At 48.7% G+C, this 27,695-nt stretch overlaps 1 protein-coding gene across 5 annotated transcripts in view; it reads left to right on the top strand.

Annotated features, from left to right (window-relative positions):
- The first annotated feature begins 3,271 nt into the window (after positions 1 to 3,271).
- The window catches only part of LOC139054180 (eukaryotic translation initiation factor 4E-binding protein Mextli-like), a 511,761-nt gene continuing 487,337 nt past the window's right edge, over positions 3,272 to 27,695 (top strand). For 2 of the 5 annotated variants that reach the window (XM_070530850.1, XM_070530843.1), the window contains exon 1: positions 3,274 to 3,508. The gene's annotated coding sequence lies outside the window, so the exon portion shown is untranslated. Of the gene's footprint in view, positions 3,509 to 27,695 lie in introns of all 5 variants that reach the window. The other 3 variants (XM_070530844.1, XM_070530846.1, XM_070530849.1) reach the window with 3 other exon arrangements.

Genomic DNA, 27,695 nt, shown 5'->3' with positions numbered 1-27,695 from the left:
AGGATCTTTCTTTGGCACCATGTGGAGTGGCGATGCCCAGTTGCTTGAGGGTCGCACAATGTCGAGTTCAAGCATGTGCTCAAACTCGTGGCGAGCATTAGCGAGACGGTCTCCAGACAGTCGGCGGGGCCGACTGTCAACTGTCAACCTTGACAACTCCTTCGACGCATGCGTCGAAGGAGCTGTCAAGGGCTACTGTCACCGAGCTCCGTAGCTGTGAGGAGCTGCTGGAGTCTGCTGTACTTGGACTCTGACCTGCGGGAAATGACAGTGGTCACGATGTGGTAAGTGATCGAATGCTTCAGCGATGACTCTTTGGCAAGCGGCTTCGCAAGGTAAGGAAAATCAGCAAGGATTTTTGTTCACGGCGAAGCGGGTGCGAGAGCTCGAAGCCCCGTCGGCGAGGTGGTGCCGAGTACACCGTTGATGGAGAAGCGCGTGCCGAGATCGATGACGCTATGAGCATGCATGTCTACCGCAAGGTTGAACAAACTGAGGAAGTCAGCGCCGAGAACAGCTTGCGAGACATCAGCAAGAATGAAAATTCAGCGAAACGTACGGCGCAATCCAAGGTTAATGTAATGCACCGTTGGCCGTATGTGTGGATGGTGGAGTTGTTTATCGCTTGGGGCGGGCAGGTCTGTTCGTTATGATGGCGATCTGCACAAGAGGCCGGCATGACGCTAACGTGGGCTTCTGTGTCGACAAGGAAGCGAGCGCCACTGATCTTGTCAGAAACGTAGAATAAGTGGCATGTCCTTCGACCTGTACATTTGCCGCCATCAGTGGCCGGTCGCTGTATTCCCCGATCAGGAGCACGGACGGGTGCACTTGCGAGCAGAGGTGCGGAGTACGCGGTGGTACTAGCACACAGCCGAAGACGAGCTGTCGCGTCGCGCGTCGGATGGTTGAAACTCTGGAGAGCGCGGTGGTGCCGGGGAGAGGAGACTGCGGGACCTGAACCTCGACAAAGATCGGCGTGAGAACGGCGCGAGGTCATCGAGACGTCTGATAAGGGCGTACAGACGGCCCTCTATGTTCGTGAGCGTAGGGGCTGAGGCGGTAGCCGCAGGTGGAGTCGTAACAGCGCTGAGGCTAGGGGCCCGCAAGCAGTCCGCAACTTGGTCAACCAGTTCAGCGAGCTTGTCTAATGGGACATCACGCGCAGTCACGAGAATTGGCACCATGTTCTGCGTGAGGCGCTGGAGGAACAACTCACGAATAAGCTTGTTCTATTGAAAGGCGGAGACTCCGCCAAGAAGCTGGCGCATGCGTCGAAGGAGCTGTCAAGGGCTACTGTCACCGAGCTCCGTAGCTGTGAGGAGCTGCTGGAGTCTGCTGTACTTGGACTCTGACCTGCGGGAAATGACAGCCGCCGCCGTTAACGTGTCGATGGGATGGGTCGGGTACGGCGAGGTGATAACGTCCACTTAATCCTCGGCGACGTCCGGAGGTAAAGAGCACACCGGATGTAAGAACTTAGTATGTTGACTGGTGATATGCTAGAGGTCAAAGTGCACCTCGACCTTCAGGAGCCAGGTGCTGTAGCTGCTGGGCCGCAATGGTGGCAGGTTGATGTGTTGGAACGCGGCAACCGCAGCACTGCCAGTTCGGGCGACCTCGTGGGTGTCGTCACTGGCAGGAAGAGCGGTAGAGCCGGTAGGATCCATGCCGGAGGGTTAGAGCTGCGTGTTCTTTACCGGGTCACCAAATCTGCCGGAGCTAACGCGAGAAAGACCCAGCTCTGGCAGCGTTCAGCGTTAGGTTTCGAACTGTTCTTTTTATTTTTTTTTATATCGAATTGCGTACGCTGCGCGGCCGGGAGCTAACTTCCTCCTCCTTGTTGGGCGCTGCACGTGGAGCGAGTTGTGGCCTGCGACCCGGGCCCGAGGCAAGGGGTGCTACAGGTTTCATTGAAGACCAGCACAGACCGAGTGGCATATACTCAGTGCTCCAAGTCGGCGTCAAAGAGCGTCTTCGAACAGCAGTGCATACCCAGTCCCCCATCTTACAGTTACCCATGTCGGCGTGAAAGAGCTTCGTTGAAGAGCGGCACATATATGTACACATTGCCACGTACTCAGTGACCCAAGTTGGTCCGATGGCTCGTTTCGAACCCTGTTACCTCAGCACAGCAGCCCGATACGCTAACCATTCGACCATGGACCAGTGACCCAGGTAGGCGGGAAAACGGTTAAATACAGACACACACAGCTACAAACAAACAAACAAACAAACAAACAAACAAACAAACAAACAAACAAACAAACAAACAAACAAACAAACAAACAAACAAACAAACAAACAAACAAAGATAGATAGATAGCCACCGGAAAGTGCGTTAATGCGCTGAGCATAGTAGCAAGGACGCCCAAGTCAACCATCAACTCACATTTTTCCTAAAATGGTGAATATCCGCCATGAGAGGCTTAAGAAGGAACATTACTCCGAGAGCAGATTCAACCTCACGCCCTTTGCTGAGAAATGTGCCAGATGATTATCAGGAGGCTCCATCAGGAGCATAAACACGAAGCGTGGGAAAAATGCGTCATTACGAAAAATTGAATAAAGCGGTTGTATTCTATATGTATGTATTGTATTCCTAAACCTGGGAAACCATCACGTCGAATATATGATTTTAGCTTCATCTCATGAACCTCCTGCGTAGGAAAACTAATGTTGAACGTGGTTTTAAGACGACATCTGGAAAGCCTTCAACTTTTATCCGTAACCTTCATAGAACGTGTTATTTATTTTATCTTTTAAGCGCCGCTAAGCCTAGACTTCACGGTTTCGTGTCGCGACACGTTTCCACCCTTGTTCTTCCTCTGCTCCTTGTTTTACTTAAAGTTAGCTGAAATGGGGTCCTCTCTTCGCGCTACGGTGAAGGAGGTTTGGAAGGGAAGTGGGGAAACCCTTGCTGCATTGCGAAGCCTCGGGGGCTATGCTATCTGTGCAAGCTTTTCCTTTCTGCCTTGTGACTAAGGTCACACACAGCCAGCCGAGCAGCACCTCCTACATGTAACTGAAAGCCTGCTTGGAAAAGGATGGATAGGTGGACTAGTTGGTTATATTAATGCATTATAATAAACACTTCGAGCGCTAAAAACACACAGGACGTAGAGGAAGAAACAGCGCGAGTGGTGTGTGTTTTTGTTTCTACGTCATGTGTGTTTTTAGCGCTCTAAGTTTTTATTAGCCTGCTTGCTTTCCGCGTGAGGTCACTAGCGTCACTTTACGTAGTCCGCCGGCAGTAGGCGACGAGCCGCCGGCTTGGGAATGCGTATTTTTGTGATCGTGGCGCGCCGTGCTACCACGACGTGTCATTGGTGCGCGCGATGTTGAGATCACTGTGTGGTTGTGGTACTGCTTTGTGGAACCTGAGAGGCCACTGGTCATGCCAACGAGTCGCAGCTGCCCGTGTTCCTTCCCAAAGGAAGCCAGCCGCCGTGGTACGTTCTTACGGGCAATACCGTGGAAAGACTACAAAGTGATGTGCTCTACAGAGGTAGGTGCATTTCTAACTATTCGATAGGCAAAGCACCAAGTACTTACAACAAAAAAATATACATTAATGCCAGCGTTTGTTATAGCTTCATCTTCGTTGCATCACAGCAGCGTTTAAAAAGACACTAAGAGAACTATATATGCTTGCTTTGTCCACCATCGAAAGCGGTATTACGGATTGAAAGGTATACGTAGTTCGAGTGTAGCTGAATGTATGTTTCTTTTCTCGTAGAACAACGAACGCTAGGCACAAATAGGTGTTCATAAATGAATCCAACACATACCATGCCATGTATTGCAAGCCGTGTTTCCTTGAGAGAAATCGCTGCAAAAGCCTGCCTTTAATTGTCGTCGGCCGGCAATCGAAACTAAAGCTTTTATAATATTTTGCGCTTCGCAGTATGCGCTTACCACAATTAGATTTACAGCTAGCCTTGAGCATTAGTCTAGTATGTTGAACGGGGCTAATCGACGAGACGTCGTGACTGTGCACATAGAAAAGAAAAAGGAACAGCAGGCAAAATGAGCATCATGGCTCGCGGCTCAAAGAAAGCTGCAGCGGAATATCACCAACTGCAAGAAGCGTCAGACTACGGTGATGACGTCACCCATTATGTCTAGGAGATGTTGCCCAGAGTGCCCTTTCCCTCCTTTGTTTCTCTGTAAGTACATACTGCTAGCGTCGGCACTGTTGCTTTCGTGCGTATGCGGTGGTGCCTGGAGTTCAGCGTGACTGATAACAAATGTGGGGTCAGTGCACTGGTCGTTCACTAATCATGCGGCGCATCTATACTTGCGTCAGTCGGTATAATCAGTGGTATTCGATCCTATTGCTTCGGAGTTATCGGGCCTTCCAAACGCTCAGTGTCCAGCGACTGATTTCTTCGGGAACGGTGGAGTGAGCCGGACATTCGCCAGTGCTGTAAATCGTAGTTAGGAATCATGTTACTTGATGTTTTTCTGCGCAGAAGTCAGGCAGTGTCCTGTTTCGCTTACGAGCCAATTGTCTCCCATATTCGAGGGAGTACATCTCTGCCTCCTCCTGACAAAACTTACGCATGTGAACAAGTCGGTAGCACCGTGCGCGTGACGCCAAGAGGGAGCTTAAAGTGGAGTGCGCCGTACCAGTTCAGTGTTGCGAACCGGTTCGCGAACGGCTGTAATATCTGAATTTTCCGAAGTGGAACTGAACCGAAACGGAAATCGAAACGCTTCGAACGCGAATTCGTACCGTTCTTTTTTTTCGATTTGACACCTTGGTTTGTTAAGCGCCAAATAGACCGTGATCTACTCTACCTACGATATAATTGACGTCCTTATTATTGTTTAACCGTAAAAGATGCGGATTTCTTTCAGTTTTGATGTGTGAACAACGTAAAATATCTACCTATAGTATAATATCTGTTATTTTTGGCGGTTCTACGCTTCCTGCCTCGTTTATAAGACAAGCATCAGTAAAACGCAGCAGAGCTTTAACGCGAAAATACGACAATGGGCCACTCGCGTAAATACGATAACACTGCCAAGTTGCTAATCGGATGTCCTACCTCATAAGCATCTTCCTGCTAAGAGATGACCACAGTCGGTTCATAGATGGATCACAAAAAAAAAAAGAAAAAAAAGAAAGAAAACACGAAAAAAAGGGGAGGGGGAGGGAGGGAGTTCGGGTAACAAGGTGAGGGGGTGGTGAGGACGACACTAGCGTGTTCGTGGTGAAGAAGGCAAACGAAAAATAAGGGCATCTGCTCATCACTGGCTGCGATACGAAGGATAATCACAGCGTAGGAGGGAACGAAAGGACCAGATGCCTTTCTTTGTTTGCGGAGCGTATGAGAGTCTGAAGGCGACAAATCTTGTCTACACGGTAAAATATCGGAATACTCGAACGGAAACTTAAGTTGGAGGGTTTGCAAATAAACAGCCTACTTATAGCATTCGGTCCTTAAATTACGCCGTCAAATTACGAGGTGCCAACTTCTTCCGTTGTAGTTCTGAATTAAATTTTTCTATAGACCAGTTTTACCGCAATTCGATTGTGCAGACGGGTCACTTTATCCAGCGCTGACGTTTCGGACCTGTTTCGGTGGGGTTGAATTTTTCTTTATGCCGTAGTTCCTAATGGTTTCCCTGCGAATGATATAAAAGTGGGAATGGCATAAAAATAATCATTTGCATGTAAAATGAAAGCAGACGCTTAATTTGATCGACATGTGACTACAAACGTGCCCTTCTCCTTCTCCAGTTTACATTGTTTGTGCAGTGTACACGGTTACTGTATGTATATTTTCTATGATAAAATGTAGTACGTGCATCAGTAGCAATTCTGCATTCGTAAATCAGATGCGGTAGAGTAAAGGCGCTAGATGCCGCTATAGTATATCGTTCCCAAATTCTGGGAACATTTTCTTTGCCTCAAGCAGATGAGGTACTGCGACACAGGGCGATGTGTTAGAGTGTGGGAACAATGTAATACAATTATATTACACTGTCTGCTAGACTTCAGGACGGCAAAATTGCTTTTCAAGAGTAATTATTTACCCTTGAAAAGCAATTTTCTCGGACTGTCGCTGATGTACCTAATGACTTCACAACGTTAGCGTAATAAAGCATTCAGGCCACTTAGCTTTTATTGAATTACGGAAAGACGTACGCGGCGGTAAAAAAGGGGATAGTTCGAAAAAAAAGAAAGAAAAAAAATGCTGTGAAGGAGAGAAGCAAGGGATGGTGAAGTAAGTTTCTTCATCCCGGAGCTGCATAGTTCTGGGACAAACCTTGGAAACAACGATGCCGGCCTCGAGCATTCCACGCTGCCGAAGAAAGAAAGAAAGAAAGAAAGAAAGAAAGAAAGAAAGAAAGAAAGAAAGAAAGAACTGAGTGGTAAACATTTTAAACAATTATTCATATTTAAAACAGCGCCAAAAAACACGGACAAGGGAGGACACAGGACGAGCGCTGACTGCCAACAACAACAGCGCGAAGCGGGTGATGTCTCAACCAAGACTGTTGCGATACCGTACATACATGGTGTGTCCCATCGCATCAAGAAAGCCGCAGGTCGGGCTGGTATAAAGGTCGTGTTCACTGCGCCTAACAAGTTGGGAAGGATGTGCAAAAAAATAAACGAAAGCCGGAGAACACCTGGACCGTGCAATAAGCAACACGTCGCCAAGCCTGTACATTGCAGTACCAATGTATGGATGGATGGATGGAAAAACTTTATTTTCGTCAGAATGCATGTGCGGACGATTCCGTGCTAGATGGCCATCAGCTCATGGCTGACGGCGACCTGGGTGGCCCACTCCACGGCCCTGGTCTGGACGACCGGGTCTGAGCTGGCCAACACGTAGTGTATTCCATTCCCACCTCTTGCGGCTGCACTTACATAGGGCAAACAGGACGCTGTATCAATGATCGTTTGCGCGAGCATGCTCACTGTGTCAAGATTAAGACTGGCAGTAATCTGGCTGTTCATTGTGCCAAGTGTGGCTGTACTCCACTCCTTGACCATACACGTGTGTTGAAAAGGTGCAGCAATCAGATGGCCAGAGAAATCTTTGAGGCATTTTCAATGTGTCAGTTAGGAGCCACCTGTGTTAGTTCCTCTTCTATTGCACTTTGTGATAAAGAACTTAAGTTCCTTAGAAGTTAGGTAGTTTGGCCTGTGTCCACCATCATATGGTTTCATTTATATTGTTTAATGTCATTGACGCATGCGCAGCAGTAGTTGACCGATGATGACTCGCCTTCCCCTCCCCTTCTTTCACTCTCTTTATGCCTATTGCAAATTGTATATAGTTGCGCAGGCTCCAATAAAGGTGTCGCGTCAGCTAGTGCTTTGAGACACCTTGTAAGACTTGCCTTCTGGATCGACCTTTTCCCAGTAATTTCCTCGTAGCAGCTAACGCTACCTAGGTACTGCGCGACATTGTATACCGCCGTTAAGGCACGTTTATAGTCCGACGTTATCGGCGTGCGGGCGAGCGTCGTTCGCGGTTAGTCACGCTACGTCGGTTGCGCTGCGCCAGCCGAGATACCATCCCCTCTATACTTCAACGCGCGCGCCGTCGGCTGCTATCTTCGGAGCATGCGCAGAACGTTCGCCAAGTCGCGCGCCGTCCGCAAAAGCCGGCTGCGGAGTTGTGTTGGCGCCTTTTTCTTCCCGCGCAATGCATTGTGGGTCGACGCAGTCAGCGGCGCCGGCGCGCGATTGAAGCAGGAGCCAAATTTGCGCCGGGCCCGTCGGGGCGCGCTGGCAGCCGCCGGTTATACTTTAGAAGGTATTATACTATAGAAGGTAATACTATAGAAGGTATTGTTTTCGCCAACGTAACGTAGCGCGCGCGCACGCGCGTTACGTCGGACTATATTTACGCCTTTAGGGTCAGCTCTGGTTGTAGCGAAACAAATTGTAATGTTTCTTCGCCGGAGTACAAAAAGATCAGTCGTCATGCCATTAATGCCGTCGCTGTCATATATTGTCGTCCTCGTCGCCTGGCTGCTGTCATCATTCGCAAGTTCGTGTCATACACACAATTGCTCGCTTAACACAAGCACGTTGGTCCACGTGGTAACGCTTTGCAGAACCCCAAACGGTGCTGGATAGCCATCTTGCTGCAGAGTGATTCGCATAACATCGATTCCCACAGTCCATGGGAACAATTTTTTCATGAGCACGCATTGCTGAGGGACGTGTCTGCCTCGCGCGCCCTACCTGCATGGCATTCGCTGTGGGGAGCGGTTCGCACGTTTATTTATTTTATTTTATTTATCTATTTTATCAAATACTGCCGGCTGCCCATTAGCGGCCAAGGCAGGAGTGGGTACAAATGGAAAGTACAGCAAAAGCAAACATACACTACTGGCGATAGCATAAAGTTACAAAATGAATACTGTCCATGACACAGAGCAAACAACGTTGACAGAAATTAAGCAACGCTTGAGAATTCACCAATTAGGACAGCAGATATAACTTATAGAAAGTAAGCAAAAGCACTCATGCACGAACAAACATAAAAAGAGGCAAAAAAATACTCACAAATCCTGAGCACAACAGCCAACAGGTTTTGAACACGAGCTAAATGATTTATTCTGCAGGTCGAAAAAATTAAGGCAATGTTGGCACACGCTATTTCACATAATCTTTCAAAGCAGTAAGGAATGAATCGATTGATGGCAAGTTCACAATCGCTGGTGGCAAAGGGTTCCATTCTGCTATGGATCGGGGAAAGAACGAAAATCGATGTGCATGAGTTCTTGTCTGAGGCATTGCAATTGTTTTATCATGTTTCCATCTTGTTGCCCTGGCTCTGTTAAGCTGCACATAAGTGTTGAAGTCTAATTTAGTCTTAGGATTATATTGTAGAGCATTTGTAGCCGATGAATTTCTCGTCGCGTTTCGAGTGTTGGAATGACGTTTCTTTTCATGACATTGCAAGCCGATATGTGCCTGCCGTACGCGTTTAAGATTAATCTTATCGCTCTTCTATGAACACTTTCGAGCGTGCGGTAATGTCTGATTTGGTATGCGGGTCCCAAACAACGTCAGCATACTCCAGTAAGGGTCTTATTAGTGATGTATAAGCGACCAACTTGGTTTCAGATGTGCATTGTTACAGGCGATGTTTCAGGAGCCACAGTTTTCTAGAAGCCATGGAGACAATGTGTTTAATGTGGTTGCTCCAATTTAAAGTTGAGGTAACGTATATTCCTAAGTATCTGAACTCCGTCACAGTTTTGATTGGAACCTGGTTTATTTTGTGAGTGTGGGCTAGCGGGTTCTTTTTAAGAGTCACGGTAATTTGGGTGCATTTTGATATATTTTGTTTCATGTGCAACGATGCACACAAATCGCTAATCAACGCCATAAGATCATTCAGGGCGAGATAATCTGCGTGTGTTTGTATCTTCAAGAGAGAGATAATTTAATTGAAAGAAGGCAGCGAGGTCGGCCTGAGATAAGGCGCTCTAGCCTGCTACTCTGTACAGGGGGAGGGGGAACGGGTATATAAAGGTCTGATGAGGGATGATGATGACATAGCAAGAGGGATGCGCAAAGGTGAAAGCAGGTTCAACACTACGATGATAAACATTCACAAATGTCATCCATGAAGCCACTATCAGGTTTCGTATCAAGTCTGTAGTCACCAATTTAAGTGAACTTAAACATAGAGGCACTAGGACGAAGCTGCTGTGTGGGCCTGCCCTGCGTGAACAACACAAGCGCCAAACAAAATCTTTATAGCATATAAAGACCTGCGATAAGCGGCTCTAGCCCAGCGAGCACTTGTAGGGCACTTTTAACGGCCGGAGTCTCGACACCACCGAGAATCACGCGCATTGACTCTACTAGGTGCTTCAGCATTTTTTGTGCACTCTCCTATGCAGAGGCACTCTCCTACGCTATGCAGTCATCGGCAAAGAAACGACAGCGAACTGGTGAATTAAACTGTGGGTCGTCGAGGTAGATAAGAAAGAAGCGAACTGAGTACTGTGGGGTCTTAGGGTCTCACAGGAGTACCGACCACCGCGGGTTCGAGCTTAGCGAGCCACAGGGCCGCGTCAGCCGTCAGCCTCTAGCGCCGCTGCGCGCGAGCTCAGGCCACAAGGGGCTACCGAGCGACGCACGCAAAAACACAGTATTGCCCTAAAATGAAGGAAACCGTTTATTGTCTCCAACGGCACCCAACACTGCACAAACGCCCGGTCCCGGGACGGCGGGGAACCAAAGGGGTCCCGCACCAAGGGCGAAAAATACAGCTAGGGGCGCCTGTAGCACGTCGCTGCGAGAGCACAGGCTCAAGCTGGGACGCGCCGCTAGGAAAAGTCCCGGCGGCTATGCTACTTGCTATCGCGATAACCAATGGGCCAACTCGCGAGAGCTCGGGCAATCTCCCTCGGCTTGGGCCTCCGATGAGTGCGGCTCGGCGTGGTACGACCTCGCGCGAGCGTCGGGATAGGAAACAACACGAGGTACGCGCTCCCCGCACGGGCAAAGGCGCCGTGCGTGAGCTCAATCCTAGTCACAAAGGTGTCGGCGGATGAGAGAGAGCATCGTACGTACCGGGTGCTGTCCGAAGGAGAAGAGAGCCGGTAGCGTCACGGCAGTAGCCACCAGGGGCCGCCCCGTGACGTCACTAGCTCCGCCCTCACCGCGAACCACCGCGCGAGTGGAGCGCCACCGCTAAAACTGGTTCGGAGCAAGGACGAGGTGACGTAAGGGTTGCAGACATGGGTGAAATGCGCCCGCGCAATGGCGCGTCGAATGCCCCAAATCCCCACAGTACCCAACCCTGAGGGACCCCAGAAACAACTGGTGCTAAATGCGAAGGAGTATTGCCTATGTGAACATACTAGCGGCGTTGGGAAAGATAAGCTTCGATTAAGTTGGTGATTGGATCATTATGTGAGAGATTGCGCAATTTTGATAATAAGTTAGTGTGGGAAGCCCGATCAAAAGCTTTCTCAAAGTCGAGAAAAACCATGTCAATTGCTCACGTTCCCCTAGTAGTTCCATTAATTCATTTGTCGTGGGCATAAATTGTCACTATATATATATATATATATATATATATATATATATATATATATATATATATATATATATATATATATATAATATAGAATTACGTAGTTCTCTCCGCTTTTCGTCGATTTATCTGCAACTTCGATGACAGAGCTCCCACCATACTCCACACTGACGCAAGCGCACAAGGTTTTGGAGCACTACTTCGGCAACGTAATGCGGCCTCTCAAGAGCAAATTATAGCATACGCCAGCCGAACACTTTCTCCAGCTGAGCGCAACTACATCATCACAGAGCAAGAGTGTCTGGCTATTGTTTGGTAGATTCATAAATTTCGCTCATACCTGTAAGGCCGCCATTTCACCATCGTCACCGATCGCCATGCTCTGCGTTGGCTGTCATCAATGAAAAACATGTCAGGACGCTCAGGGAGCTGGATAATCCGCTTGCAGGAATATGACTTTTCAATAACGTGCAAGTCTGGCAAAAGTCATCACGATGCAGACGCATTGTCTCGTTGCCCACTCTCGCTTTCTCCTGGTAACGTGTCTCCGTCTTCCCGATCACGTCGTTCCGACGCTACGCCTGCCTCACACCAGCTCTCGTTAACGCCACTGGAGCAAGTTACGCTTTCATCACGCTCTGACTTCGTCTTGCTTCAGCGGGCCGACTCCTGCTGCCGAACTCTCGTGGATCGCCTAAGTGGGTTCACCAAGCCACCCAACAGTCGCTTGCGACCCCAGCTTCGACAATTCCACGTTCAGGATTCCGCGTTCCGCTACGTTTACCACCCGACAGGTAACGGGTGGGTTCCACTCCTACCTCGCTGCCTTCGCCTTCGAGTATTAGAAGCATTTTACGACGACGTATCAGCTGGCCACTTAGGCTTCCACAAGACCTACGACCGCATCAAGGTCCGCTGCTTCTTGTCTGGCCTATCTGCAACAGTGGCCAAATACGTTGCCCCTTGTGCGCCATGACAGCATTGCAAACGCTCGACATCCCCCCCCCCCCCCCCCTTGCCAGTCTGCTATAACCTCTCCCTTGTCCAGATGCACCTTTTGAATTTGTTGGCATTGATTTATATGGTCCCTTGCCTTTGACACCCTCCGGTCACCGTTGGATTGTCACTTCGGTCGACCATTTAACAACATATGCCGAGACTGCACCTCTTCAATCAGGTACCGCTTCTGAAGTCACTTACTTTTTCTTGCGCTCAATCGTCTTGAGCCATGGGGCTCCTCGCGTTCCTCTAAATGACCTTGACAAGGCGTTTATTTCCCAAATTCCCGAGGAAGTTCTTCGGGCCGCTGATACCATGCACAAATCTACCTACATCCGCAAACCAACGGCCTTACTGAGCGCTTCCACAGCACGCTGTCTGACATGATTTCCATGTACGTCCGTCCTGACCACACTGACTGGGATAAAATTCTTCGTTTTGTGACATTCGCATATAACACTGCTTTTCAGTGGACTACGGGCTGCAGCACCGGCTTTTTCCTTGTATGAGGACAACCTCCTTCCTCCGTATTCGACAGAGAATTCTTTTTTGCACCTTCTTCGCCTAACGCGTCCCTTCCAGCAGACTTTGCTGCCCGAGTTGCACATTGCCGTCAAATCGGTCGGCGAAGCGCGGAAGCTACCCAAGTTGAGAGGAAACGTCTTTGCGACAACAAACGCCGTGAAGTCAGTTTTCACCCTAGAGACCAAGTCCTGCTTTGGACTCCATTACGAACTCCAGGCCTCTGTGAGAAGTTCCTTCCACGCTACATTGTCCCTCACGCCATTGTGCAACAAACTTCTGCAGTGAACTATCTCGTCGTCCCAGTACACTCCGTCACTGACCGCCGTCGCCGGAATGCAGAAATTGTTCACGTCTCGCGGATGAAGCCCTTCACTCCCCGTTTAGATGTTCTCTAAACTGCGGCCAGGCTGGCCGCTTCCATTCCGGGGGGAAGTTAGTTTAAGCAGTGTTAATGTACTTCATTGTTTTCATTGTTAAGGGGCTCATTTGATCGGACTAGGGCAGCGCAGCGGCGACAGTCTAAGCGGGGCATGGACTCCGAGCGCGAGAGGCATTCCCGAGCAAAAGCGCGGAAGAGGACGATCCACTAGAAAGCGATGGAGAGGATGGCCGATGATATCGTTCCAATCCTTCTCTACAATTACCCCAGGAACAAAAAGGGAGCCACCCGGCGACCTAACAGCTTGTCACTATGAGTGGGTCATAGGAGGTCTTGAGGCTTGTCGACGTTGACAATCCACGACGGCGCATGTCCAAAGTCGGTTTAACGGGTTCGATCACGTAGTTGACCGGAGATGTGCGTTCGACGACACGATAAGGGCCTTCATATTTGAGCAGTAGTTTAGATGAGAGACCAGGTGCATTGGAAGGGACCGAGAGCCGCACGAGCGGTGCGGGGGGAACGTGGGCGTAGAAGTGGTGACACCGCGAACGCTCTTCTGGCGCTCCAGGTCATTTGAAGTGAAGGCCCGTGCGAGATCGCGACACTCTTCGGCATTTCTGACTGTGGCTGAAATAGGCGCACAGTCAGATGCATCCGGCTTGTACGGAAGGATTGTGTCGATTGTGTGCGACGGGGTGTCGGCCATACAATAAGGAGGGTGAAAAGCCAGGGGTGCTCTGCTGTAGCGGTATTGTAGGCGTAGATTTCGAAGGGTAGGATGGCATCCCAATTTGTGTGGTCGGAGGCTACGTACATCGCGAGCATGTCACCGAGCGTACGGTTAAAGCGTTCCGTGAGGCCATTGGTCTGCAGATGGTAAGCAGTAGTTGTGCGTTGCACAACGTGGCACTCTTTGAGGATGGCTTCGACGACTTCCTACAAGAAAACACGACCGCGATCGCTGAGCAACTCCTGTGGTGGACCATGACGCAGTATAAATCGGCGAAGCAGCAAGGAGGCAACATCGCGTGGTGTAGTCGCTGGGAGGGCGGCAGTTTCAGCGCATCGCGTGATGTGGTCAACAGCCACGATGGTCTGGCGGTTACCAGCAGATGTCAGGGGAAGTGGCCCGTAATCAGTGTCGACGCTCCCGAACGGCCGAGTAGGGCAAGGTAACGATTGCAGACCGGCTGGCGAAAGGTGCGGTGAAGTATTCCGGCGCTGACAGTCGGGGCACGAGCGAACGAACTTCTGAACGTAGCTGTACATCTCGCGCCAGTAGTACAGCTGTCGAATGCGCTAGTAAGCTTTGAGTACTCCAGAGTTTGCACATTGTGGATCAGTGTGGAATGACGCGCATATTTCAGAACGCAGACTGCGGGGTTCTACTAGCAACCATAGGCGGCCATTGGCGATGTAATTGCGTCGGTGGCGCGAATGGCGAAATTGTGGGCTTGACGAAGGAACGCGCGAGTGGCTGGTTGTGCCGATGGATCAGAGAGCAAGTCTATCAGCGTGGAGGTCCAGTAGTCCTTGCTCTGTTCGGAAGCGATGGCGCGAAGGTCGATGGAAGAAACGGCAAGCTGGGATCAGAGCAGCGGGCATTGTCGTCGGGGAAGGGAGAGCGCGAGAGAGCTTCGGCGTCAAAGCGCTGGCAGCCGCTACGGTAGAGCTACCGTCCGTGACGACGTCAAATGGGTGGCCATACAAATATGGCCGGAACTTAGTAAGAGCCCAGATGATCGCCAAATATTCTTTTTCCGTCATGGTGTATTTACTCTCGGCTTTCGTAAGTGTGCATAAGCCACAACGTATTCCGATAACCCATGTTTGAGCTGCGCAAGAACTGCACCGAGGCCAACACCGCTGGCCTCTGTGTGCACCTGTGTAGGGGCCGTTGGGTCGTAGTGACGCAAAATTGTGACGTCAGCAAATGGGCACAGGATTGTGAACGCCTCGTCGCACTCTGACGACCACGAAGTGAGGGGCCCGCTGCTTCCAAGGAGCTTCGTCAGGGGCGATATGATGGTGACGAAGTTTTGAATGAAGCGTCTAAAGTAGGCACACATACCTACAAAACTGAGCAGATCTTTGACGGATGTAAGGGCCCTATAACGTAAAACTATTCCAATATGTTTTTATTCCAATCTCCTGACGTCAAATTTGCGCAACCGCGGACGCAATCATCGGGCGGTGTGAGGGTTGGCGTCTGGCACCACGTGCAGAAAGGAATTTCATCCGACCATCTTCGTCGAAATGAGGCGTGACTTCTCCTGCGATGGTTGGCGTCCCGCACCACGTGCAGAACCTTCTCTCACCCGACCTTCTTCCACCAGGCCTCGTCGAAATGAAGCATGACTTCCTAATTCGCCGGCCATGACCATTTCGAGTGTCTGCCGGTCTGGCGGAGGCCCCGCAGTGTACGGGCCTCTTTTGTGTGTGTGTGTGTTTGTGAGTTTAGAGAGACTCTTTCCTCGAACAAACTACAGGAGAACTTCCACGAACCCGCAACGCGCAGAAGAGACGGACAGGCGTCTACAATTCCAGGAAAAGGGTCGGCCTCCTCCTTGCAGCAGGCTCCGTATAACCAGAGGAGGAGGGGCCCTCTTTCTCTGCCGGTCACGTGACGTCGACGGAAGCAAGATCCCTCCCACGATTGTAGAGAGCCTATTTAAGGGGCTCCGAAATGTACCTTAGATCACTTCATGCTCTTCTCATTTTCTTTCACCAACCTTTGAATAAACCGTGCAAGTTTCGCACAACAAATCGTCTCGCCCTTGCTTGGTAGCCATGGTGTACCGGATGCCTGCAGCCCGCCGACGACGCCACGCTACCCAATAAGTAACGTCGGTCGAGCTAAGATAGGCAGGCGCCGCTACAACTCGGCAGCAGTACGATACGCTACCCTGGAGTACGCAACAGCGGTCACCCGCAGGGTTGTCTAAACAAACCAATCAAACGCTCTCCTCGGCCATAGGAGGTCACTTTTGTTTGCTTGAAAGACGAATAACATTGCCTACACTGAGCGGCTTGTCTTATCTAATTGGCTCATATGAGGCGAGGAACACACTCAAGTGCAGAGGGATTCGATGGAGCCGAGCCACTGCACTGAAAATCCATAATCGGATGAAGAGGGTGGTGCCGGCGTCTGCGATTGGTCCGCTTTCCCTTACATAGTTTGCGGTTGCTCGTCGACAACCGCGGCGGCATGCAACGGAAGCTTAAGAATCAAGCTAAAACGGATCCTCAGCAAAGCAGAGTTGGCAGAACGAGGTCGTAAACGGGTCGAAAGTGCTCGAAAACGTTACACGGTCACGCAAAAAGCTTTATTACGCGCAAATAAACTCATTCTGCGGTGGTGGTTGCAGCGGTGGCGTAGAGGTAGAACAACCGCCTCGCGTGCAAGAGGTCCTTGGTTCGAATCCCGGTGCCGGCAATTTTCCACCGAATTAAAAAAAAAATCCGCGTGTTGATAAAATTGCACAAACAGGCCTGGAGTGTGGCCTGATCCCGGTGACCAGAACCGGTAACGCACTCCCTCACCAGAGCAGGATTGGCCGCCCTGGTGCAGTACTTGGCCACAACCTCCTATATGAACACAACAATCAAACCCCGGCCCTCAGTCCCCAGCAGCTGCGAAGCACCTGACCACGGCGGCGGTCAGACCTGCAACGCAGCAGAGGGTGCTAAGAATCACTGGCTCCGGACAGGCCGCCAATGGAATATGAACCTGGCAACGTTTAACGCTAGAACGTTATCTAGTGAGGCGAGTCTAGCAGTGCTATTGGAGGAATTAGAGGACACTAAATGGGATATAATAGGGCTCAGTGAAGTTAGGAGGCCAAAAAAAGCATATACAGTGCTAAAAAGCGGGCACGTTCTGTGCTACAGGGGCTTAGCGGAAAGAAGAGAACTAGGAGTCGGATTCCTGATTAATAAGAATATAGCTGGTAACATACAGGAATTCTATAGCATTAACGAGATGGTGGCAGGTCTTGTTGTGAAACTTAAGAGGTACAAAATGAAGATTGTAGAAGTCTACGCCCCTACATCCAGTCATGATGACCAGAAAGTCGAAAGCTTATATGAAGACGTTGAATCGGCGATGGGTAGAGTGAAAACTAAATACACTATACTAATGGGCGACTTTAATGCCAAGGTAGGCAAGCAGCAGGCTGGAGACAAGGCAGTGGGGGAATATGGCATAGGCGCTAGGAATAGCAGAGGAGAGTTATTAGTAGAGTTTGCGGAACAGAATAATATGAGGATAATGAATACCTTCTTCCGCAAGCGGGATAGCCGAAAGTGGACGTGGAGGAGCCCGAACGGCGAGACTAGAAATAAAATAGACTTCATACTCTGCGCTAACCCTGGCATCATACAAGATGTGGACGTGCTCGGCAAAGTGCGCTGCAGTGACCACAGGATGGTAAGAACTCGAATTAGCCTAGACCTGAGGAGGGAACGGAAGAAACTAGCACATAAGAAGCCGATTAATGAGTTAGCGGTAAGAGGGAAAATAGAAGAATTCCAGATCAAGCTACAGAACAGGTATTCAGCTTTAACTCAGGAAGAGGACCTTAGTGTTGAAACAATGAACGACAATCTTGTGGGCATCATTAAGGAATGTGCAATGGAAGTCGGTGGTAACTCCATTAGGCAAGATACCAGCAAACTATCGCAGGAGACGAAAGATCTGATCAAGAAACGCCAATGTATGAAAGCCTCTAACCCAACAGCTAGAATAGAACTGGCGGAACTTTCGAAGTTAATCAACAAGCGCAAGACAGCTGACATAAGGAAGTATAATATGGATAGAATTGAACATCCTCTCAGGAACGGTGGAAGCCTAAAAACAGTGAAGAAGAAACTAGGAATCGGCAAGAATCAGATGTATGCGTTAAGAGACAAAGCCGGCAATATCATTACTAATATGGATGAGATAGTTCAAATGGCTGAGGTGTTCTATAGAGATTTATACAGTACCAGTGGCACCCACGACGATAATGGAAGGGAAAATAGTCTAGAGGAATTCGAAATCCCAAAGGTAACGCCGGAAGAAGTAAAGAAAGCCTTAGGAGATATGCAAAGGGGGAAGGCAGCTGGGGAGGATCAGGTAACAGCAGATTTGTTGGAGGATGGTGGACAGATTGTTCTAGAGAAACTGGCCACCCTGTATACGCAATGCCTCATGACCTCGAGCGTACCGGAATCTTGCAAGAACGCTAACATAATCCTAATTCATAAGAAAGGAGACGCCAAAGACTTGAAAAATTATAGACCGATCAGCTTACTGCCCGTTGCCTACAAACTATTTACTAAGGTAATCGCAAATAGAATCAGGAACACCTTAGACTTCTGTCAAGCAAAGGACCAGGCAGGATTCCGTAAAGGCTACTCAACAATAGATCATATTCACACTATCAATCAGGTGATAGAGAAATGTGCGGAATATAACCAACCCTTATATATAGCTTTCATTGATTACGAGAAAGCGTTTGATTCTGTCGAAACCTCGGCAGTCATGGAGGCATTACGGAATCAGGGTGTAGACGAGCCGTATGTAAAAATACTGAAAGATATCTATTGCGACTCCACAGCCACCGTAGTCCTCCATAAAGCAAGCAACAAAATCCCAATAAAGAAAGGCGTCAGGCAGGGAGATACGATCTCTCCAATGCTATTCACAGCATGTTTACAGGAGGTATTCAGAGACCTGGATTGGGAAGAATTGGGGATAAAAGTTAATGGGGAGTACCTTAGTAACTTGCGATTCGCTGATGATATTGCCTTGCTTAGTAACTCAGGCGACCAATTGCAATGCATGCTCACTGACCTGGAGAGGCAAAGCAGAAGAGTGGGTCTAAAAATTAATCTGCAGAAAACTAAAGTAATGTTTAACAGTCTCGGAAGAGAACAGCAATTTACAATAGGCAGCGAGGCACTGGAAGTCGTAAGGGAATACACTTACTTGGGGCAGGTAGTGACGGCGGATCCGGATCATGAGACGGAAATAATCAGGAGAATAAGAATGGGCTGGGGTGCGTTTGGAAGGCATTCTCAGATCATGAACAGCAGGTTGCCATTATCCCTCAAGAGAAAAGTATATAATAGCTGTGTCCTACCAGTACTCACCTACGGGGCAGAAACCTGGAGGCTTACGAAAAGAGTTCTACTCAAATTGAGGACGACGCAACGAGCTATGGAAAGAAGAATGATAGGTGTAACGTTAAGGGATAAGAAAAGAGCAGATTGGGTCAGGGAACAAACGCGAGTTAATGACATCTTAGTTGAAATCAAGAAAAATAAATGGGCATGGGCAGGACATGTAATGAGGAGGGAAGATAACCGATGGTCATTAAGGGTTACGGACTGGATCCCAAGGGAAGGGAAGCGTAGCAGGGGGAGGCAGAAAGTTAGGTGGGCAGATGAGATTAGGAAGTTTGCAGGGACGGCGTGGGCACAATTAGTACATGACCGGGGTTGTTGGAGAAATATGGGAGAGGCCTGTGCCCTGCAGTGGGCGTAACCAGGCTGATGATGGTGAAACTCATGCTCTCCGGCAGGTGCGAGTAGCCAGTGCCTGAGCGATCGGCGGCAGCCATCTTTTATTCCTTTCGGAACGGGGCAGGGCCGCTATTTTGTAGCGATGCCTTATGCCTTATTCCATGCTATTCTTATCATCCACCACACACAGCCGCCTGATCCCGTTGATAATGTGGACAGACCGTCACTCTGACCACTGGCCAAGTGCGAAAAGCCTGAAAAAGCATAGAATCGGAAAAGGCATCGCTACAAAATACCTGCCCAGCCTGCGGCTATTTAGAAAAAAAATTCAGTTTTGTTCGGCATATTAATACATCTTTAACGCATACACGTCACTTTGGCGCGGTGAGTTTTTGCCGTTTTGTGACGTCGCGTGACAAGCAGGTGAAGTGGGTGCAGCCCGAAAACTCTTTACCAATAGCCGAGAGCCGTCGAATAAGAAACAACAATTTTTCTTTTCTTCGGACAATTCATGCATAATCAGTGTGTACTCAGGAGCTATCGCGGTTTTCGTGACGTCGCGTGACAGACAGGTGAAGAGGGGGTGGTCTAAAAAAAGTTTTTGACCAATCGCGGAGGGCTGTTTGCAGAATTGGAATAGAAAAGTTTGGAATAGTTTTACGTTATAGCACCCTAGGTTTAAAGGATTCGGCAACGGTCCGAAGTTTGACTGGATCAGGGAGAATTCCATCATTGGAGACGACGTAACCCAGTAAGGTTAGCGGCCGGCGTAACTCAAGCACGTCAAAACACGCCGGAGGAGTTGAAGGTGTGTGGGGAAGTCCGGAAGTAAAACAACAACGTCGTCACGGTAGCACAGTATGCCATTTCAAGTAGCGCAGAACGGTATCCATCATGCGCACAAAAGTTGCAGGAGCATTACAAAGTCAAAATGGCATCGCACAGAACCGTTTTTTTCGCAACAAGGACGACAGGTCATGCTCATGGACTGTTCGAAGGTCGAATCACGTCCCGTCGAAGCATGTCGTCGACTTGCTAGTTAATTACACGATGTTCTGCGGCAGACACGGGATACGGGTGTTGCCGCAGTGGCGGTTGGGAGCCAGTGTCGATGCGATGCGTAACAGTGGACGTCCGGCCCAAGGAAGGTTGCCCGATGTCGAAAGAAAACGAAATTCTTCTAATAGGCACAGAAACTGGGAGCGTTGGGCAGTTGCAAGGTTGTCAGCAATGGAGGAACCAAATACATCACAGGGGTATGGTGCAGACGTAGAAATAGCCCTTAGCGTACTGTAAGTGGCGCAGTGCGTGTCACCAGGCACGTCCATAATTTGCGTGGCTTCGATGGCCTCCACGCTGCCAAGACAGTCCCCTCGCAGCAGCATCGCAGTGTATGGGGACAGGTTGCTGACAAAGATAGCACTGGATCCCTCAGTGATTTTTACGGTCGCAAAATGTAGCAGCAGACCTTTTGGGGTGCAAAAGCGGTCGGATGGAGCAAGTAGTGCAGCGGCGTCGGAGATGCTGCTGCATTAGACGGACACAACCGTTGACGAGTTCGGGGGGACTGTGGTGTTCTCTTTTACGAGTAGCTTGTTCCAAGCCGAAGAACTGTCGGCCAGAGTCAAGTCTGACAACGGCGAGAGTTCTATTTCGGCGCGTGCACGATAAATCACGGCATTGTGGCGGGAGAGAAAATCCCAGCCGAAGATGAGGTCATGCGACCATGAGGAAATTATGATGAATTCGATGGCGCATATAGAGAACGTCCGTAATGACAACATGAGCGGTGCACGCCGCTGTGGAGTGAATACGCTGGGCGCTTGCTGCACGGAGGAATAGTCCAGAAAGAGGCGTCGTCACTTCTTGAAGCGAACGGCTAAGTTTCACGGTCATAAAGTATACGGCGGCTCCAGTGTCCACAAGCGCAGGTGCGTAAACACCGTCGACAAACACGTCTGTGACATTTCATGGGCTTTGTTGAGGGCTTTCAGATTTCGATGACGTCGCATCCCGTGCCTCGTGAACTGCGACGACTAGTTTTCCTCTTCTCGAACGATGGGACGAGGCCGCATCGGCGATAGTGAGCGACGACGTGGAGAAGGCGAAAGACGAGTGATAGGCCTCTGTCGTACAGACGGCGATGAGTCACAGAGGGGTGGGGTTATCATATGGGTGGGGAGAAGCGGCAATACGACTTGTCGTGTATAATGCGGCGCTAGAAGGCTGCACGAAACATATTGGTCGATTGCCCGAAGTGCGCCACCTATTTGCTCTGGCAGGTCCCATCCATGGCACAGGAGACGTTGTACGGGTCGGCTGGTAGAATGGTTGCGCGGCGGGTTGCGGTCGGGGTCCAGACACGACGTCGGCGTAGCTGAGAGGCGCACATTGCGGAAGTGGTTGGGGTCAGGCGACGACGTCGGCGCAGCTGAGTGGTGCAGGGGCGCAGATCTGTGGGGCCGGACGACGACGTCTGTGGAGCTCAGAGGTGCAGCCGCAGGAACATTATGGCGGAGCTCAGTCAAAGCCATGTTGATCTCGTGCCCAGTGGCGCGGCGGAGCGGAAGCACAAAACGCGAGGAGGGCTCCCGGACATCTGCGGCCGCGCAAAGGTCAGCAGTGATAGTTGGCGGGTGACTTCCTCACGGACGAACGCCTTCATTTCCTCGAGCAACTCAGACTGGTCCGAAATTGTAGCCAAACCAGCGAGGGGTTCGTCATCGTGCGAGAAAAAGCGACGGGTCAACGACCATTGCCTCTGTCTCTCCTCGTAGCTTCGGCACAGTGAGATGATTTCGGCCACGGAGCGAGGTTTCTTGCCGAGCAACATGTGGAAGGCGTCGCCTTCTATACCTTTCAACAATTTACTGGTATGATCAGACTCCGTCGTGGACGAGTTCGCTTTCTTGCATAGGTCCAGAATGTCTTCAATATAACTGGTGGAGGATTCACCCGGCTACTGAGAGTGTGCCCGCAATCGCTGCTCGGCACGCAGCTTACGAACAGCGGGGCGACCAAATACGTCGACGAGGGCGGGCTTGAAGGCGCACCAGGTCGGGAAATCTGCTTCGTGGTTGTTACACCATAGGCTGGCGACACCCGCGAGGTAGAACAGCACATTGTTCACATTGTGCTGTTCCCACACTCTCGTAGTGGTAAGCCAGTTCTCCACATCGGTGTCAGCCTCCCCAGTGAAGATGACAAGGTCGCGGTGACAAGGCACACCAAGGCACGCGGTCGGTGCAGGAGAAGGTGGCTGCTTGGAGACGTCCTGAGGCATGGTAGATGTCAGGGTACGGTATCGAAGTTCCAGGGGAGGAGTTTCGAGGGCACAACACTCTCCACCAAATGTTAAAGTGTTAATTTGATCGTACTGGAGCAGCTCAGCGGTGACAGTCTGAGCGGGGCGCGGATTCCGAGCGCGAGCGGCATTTCCAAGCAAAAGTGGGGAAAAGGGTGACACACACACACACACACACACACACACACACACACACACACACACACACACACACACACACACACGCACACGCACACGCACACGCACACGCACACACACACTCTGCTAAGCATGATGTTGCAGGATCGAGTCCCGTGGCCGGGGCTCCGCATTGCGCATTGCGAAAACACCCGTGTACTTAGGTTTAGGTGCACGTTAAAGAACCCCAGGTGGTCCAAATTATTCCGGAGTCCCCCATTACGGTGTGCCTCATAATAAGATTGTGGTTTTGGCACGTAAAACTTCATAATTTATTGATAGAAATAAATGTTTAAGACTGAGAAGGAAAAGCGTACGGCAGCGTGAAACAAACAAGGACGAGATGAGTATACACAGGACTCAGTTTTTCCTTCTCATTTATGAACCAACTCGCCCAAGAAAATGCTCTATCAAGAAATAGTTTAGATTTAAGGTAGCTACGCAAAGTGCACTCATGCTGCTCTTTATATGCATGCGTACGTATACGGGGTGACAATATTTAAGTTTTCCGGAATTTCTTTAATATCGCCTGTGGAAGATAGCAGCGTTCTTGTCCTTGAGCCATATTATTTGGAGAGGCGTACATTACTAGCACGAGAAATTGAACCACATATTCAACTAATGAACGAACATTTACTAATTAACGTTTTAATTACTTTACGAAACATATTGCAAATTATGAATTCTAGCCGGTTACATTGCAAGACGTATCTACTTGAATTCCCAGGATCCCACCAGTTTCGAGATATTATTTCCCAAAGTGTGGGACGAAATACACGGGAGTTCCAGTTACTTTAGGGCTTCAATGCATAAAAGAGCGTTTTGTTAAAAAAAAGTAAGTAGAACAATAGTGCGTTTTTACAATGAGTTTGTTGGCGCATATCTCCAAGCTGGTGTTATTCTGGAGAGTCATTCGAAGTGAATATGTCTTGCGATCTCGCCGGTTACAGTTTGTAAATTGCCATATGTGCTGTAAAGTAATCAATCAAGAAATTAAGTAGTTATATTTTTGTTAATTATTTCAATATTTGTAATGTCCACCTCTCTGAATTCTACAGCTCAAATACTAGAGCTATGTTGCCTGCAACAGCCCATTTTTAAAAATTCCGTATAACTTAAAGATGATCACTCCGTAGAGCAATCCACTCGCATTTAATCTGATACTAGACGTTATACTCACAAATACTACAAACCTACCCGCATACTCGAATACCGCACATAATAGACCACTTGCATACCTATACAGTTTTGAGCCGCTAGAAATGTAAAGTTTAGGTATGCATGCAAGGCCGATTTCAACCATTTTACAGGACACAAGTGCAAGCATGCACAAACCGTTTTTTAGCCGGCTATTGGGCAATCACCCGGGAAGATGCTTTCCTCAAAACTGAAGTGGCCACGTGAGGCAAGAAAGCATTAGATTCCCGCAGAAAACTTGGATAGATTTACTAGACTGCCCTTTTATATTGGGGTGGTGAGAGGTGTCACATAAAATAAAATTTGTGGCTTAGATTTCCTTCATGCCCTAAGATGTTATCATCCTCCTCCACCAATCCTCCAGCCGGCTGTTGATTATTTCTACCTTTGCATGCTAATCTCCACCTAGCGGCTTTTAAATCCGGAGCTGTAGTGGTGGCTCGAACTGACTGTCTACCCTTAAAAAATGCCTTAAATGTCATCATCATCATCATCATCATCGTCGTCGTCATCATCATCATCATCACCTCTTATGCCCACTGCAGGATGAAGACATCTCCCTGCGATCTCCAATTATCCCTGTCCTGCGCCAACCGATTCCAGCTAGCGCCTGCGAATTTCTTAATTTCATCACCCCACCTAGTTTTCTGCCGTCCTCGACTGCATGTTCCCTTCTCTTGGCCTCCGTTCTGTAACGCATTAGCGTTACAGACTGTAACGTCTGTAACGTCTGTAACGTCCGGTCCACCAGTTATCTAACCTACGCATTACATGACCTGCCCAGCTCCATTTTTTTTCTCCTAATGTCAATTAGAATATCGGTTATCCCCGTTTCCCCTCTGGTCCACACCGCTCTCTTCCTGTCTCTTAACGTTACGCCTAACATGTACGCATGCCCCTATATACGCTTTTGCAAATATTGGGACGAGAAAGGACCACGAAACATTTAAAAAGCAGAGAACAATTGATGACAAGACAAAAACTTGCACTCAAGCAGGTAACCGCAAATGACGGCCTTATGCAAATGAAGATCTAGATGACGCATTTTTTATTATTTCTTTACCGGCGTCGAAAAGGCGTTCGCGTGACCCAACTTTATGGCTCCGCAAATTATTCAAACTGCATTTTCGTTTCCGGTAAGAGCATAAGAAATCGTACCGGCATTCCTCTTAAACGCAGTTATTATTGCGACTTCGATTGCCTGCAAATGTGGCCAAATACTTAAGTTATTGATATCGGAGCTCGTGTTCTAGAACAGTCTACAAACAAAATTTTTTCATCAAGCACATTTCCTCGCCGCTTCCAGATGACTGAAGTTTGTATTATGTTGAAACCTGACGAAAAACAATAGAACAATTACAGGCTGATTTCAATTCTGCCCGAGATTTTGAAACAAATGAAAAAAAATGTATTTCATGAATGAGTGAGAAAAGAAACAGGAAGTGCTTATTACATTAACTATTCTTGGTGCATTCGAAAACTAACTATATGCTTTTGCAACGCCTGTTACTCGAACCTCGACCGGCGTTACTACTGGATAGTGTGGCGTTGTCGGCAGGCTGCAGGCGTCCGGGGCGACCAGGCAGGGGTGAGACGATTTCTAGTGTGAAACTTGCACTGTTTATTCCATGGTTGGTGAAGGATATATAAGAAGAGAATGAATGAATAAAAAAATACATTGCGGGGCCACCTAAATAGGCCCGCTAAAATCGTTCATTATGAAATATAAAGACGCCAAATAAACGGACACACACAAGAGAACGGGACAGGGCGCCAGTTCTCTTCAAGTTCTCTTGGCGCCCATTCCCGTTCTCTTCTCTTGTGTTGTGTCCGTTTATTTGGCGTCTTTATATTTTATAACCAACTAGCCCGACAGGAAGTGCTTTTAAGCTAAAATCGTAGGCGGGATTTTGCTCACGTCAACGGCACGTCACATGTACATGTACGTCGGTGCTTGGCAGCTACTCCCTCTCTCCAGGCGACGTTGCACGGGCTTGCCTTCACTGGCGGCAACCCGTGGGTCCTGCTTGGTTCGGGGAAAGGCTTCTCCCCTTGAGTCGCACAGTTCGCGGAAAGGGTTCCCCCCTAGAGTCGCATAGTTTGCGGAAAGGGTTCTCCCCTTGAGTCGCGCACACACACAGAGTGGCCCGAAATCACTGCGGGACGCCAGCCAGACCGGCAACCTCTCGAGACAACCATAACAAATTATGGATCCATCCTCCGTTCCTATAAGGCCTGCAGGGTCTTTCGATCATCCTTTTTGCACGGAGTGTTACACGCCAGTCGTAACAATGCAGTCAAAGTTTTTGTCGACCACTTCAAAGCCGTCAACAAAAATAACTGCGCGACGTTATCAAAAAATAAAAGCTACAACATTGTGGACTTCGGTTAATAATCAGGCAGTTAAAAAATCTTACCTTCAGTACCGCCGACAAAGAGCAAAAAGGGAACCACGACACCTTAAATGATTTTAGAACGTTGACAATAGATATGTAAGTTTTAGTGACCGCTCAGGTGACATTATCCTTTATTTCAGGACTGAAACTTACCTCAACTCATAGGTAAAACAAGCAAAGTATTTGCACCCTTGAACACATGGAGCATAAACCATTTATTAATAAAAGTCTCAAGAACAAACTCCATACAAAGTTAATTTCTCTCTTGCGTGTTTAGTTATGGAACTCTGCGGTTCATGCTAAGCTATCTCGGGCCGTTGACCTCTTATCACACATGCGATTTCTCTAACCAGAACATAGAAACTCCTATCATACAATTCTATATTATTGTACGCGTTAATATACTGTCGTCTTATAACGGGTACTAGAACAGACTGTACTTATGTATAATATATGGAATAAATAAAAAGAGAATAATGTGGGTTTAAATTCACTTGCCTATCACAATAACCAGATTTTTAATTACCTCATAAGCAGCACACGACGTTTATGACTCACCTTTATTGAAACGTTATCGCCTTTGCGTCAAAAATATTCTTTCCTAAAAGAATTAGCGGACTGAACTACTTACACTTGCCCATACAGTACATGTAGTAAACATATCTTTACGACTCCTAACGCTCGTACTTGTGGTCGCCAAATGATGCGATATTTACTTCCACAAGCACTGAAATTCGAATCGCAGTGAAGCGGTGTGCTACATTTTCTTTCACAAATGTTGATTCTTTAATGGCATGCATATTATAGTATGGGCACGTGATACACTGTCACTTAGGCGTCACTGGTATTAGACGTACAAATAACTTTGCTTCACTAATTTCCGCTACTGCGTTGTCAACAGGATGGGAACCTTTGTCAAGCTTTGAAGCGGCTTTTTACTTGAACCCCGTACCATCACCATTGTAATTTGTTTTTCGGATGTTAAAAATTCTTGACTTGACGTAATTTTAACCTTGTAAAATCTACACCCGCCGACAGTGCCCTCCTGTCAAAGTACTTCGGCTGCACAAATGTGGCTTGTGCTGTCGCTCTCACTAGCAAATCTTCGAGAGCTGACAACTTTGAACTCCCGTACTGCCCGAGCCTGAGAATTTTGGGTAGTTCCAGTCTACCCA

Source organism: Dermacentor albipictus, chromosome 1 (genome assembly GCF_038994185.2).
Source record: "Dermacentor albipictus isolate Rhodes 1998 colony chromosome 1, USDA_Dalb.pri_finalv2, whole genome shotgun sequence".
NCBI lineage: Eukaryota > Metazoa > Arthropoda > Arachnida > Ixodida > Ixodidae > Dermacentor > Dermacentor albipictus.
Note: the sequence above shows the minus strand (reverse complement) of the source record. Positions and strands in the feature narration are given on the sequence as shown.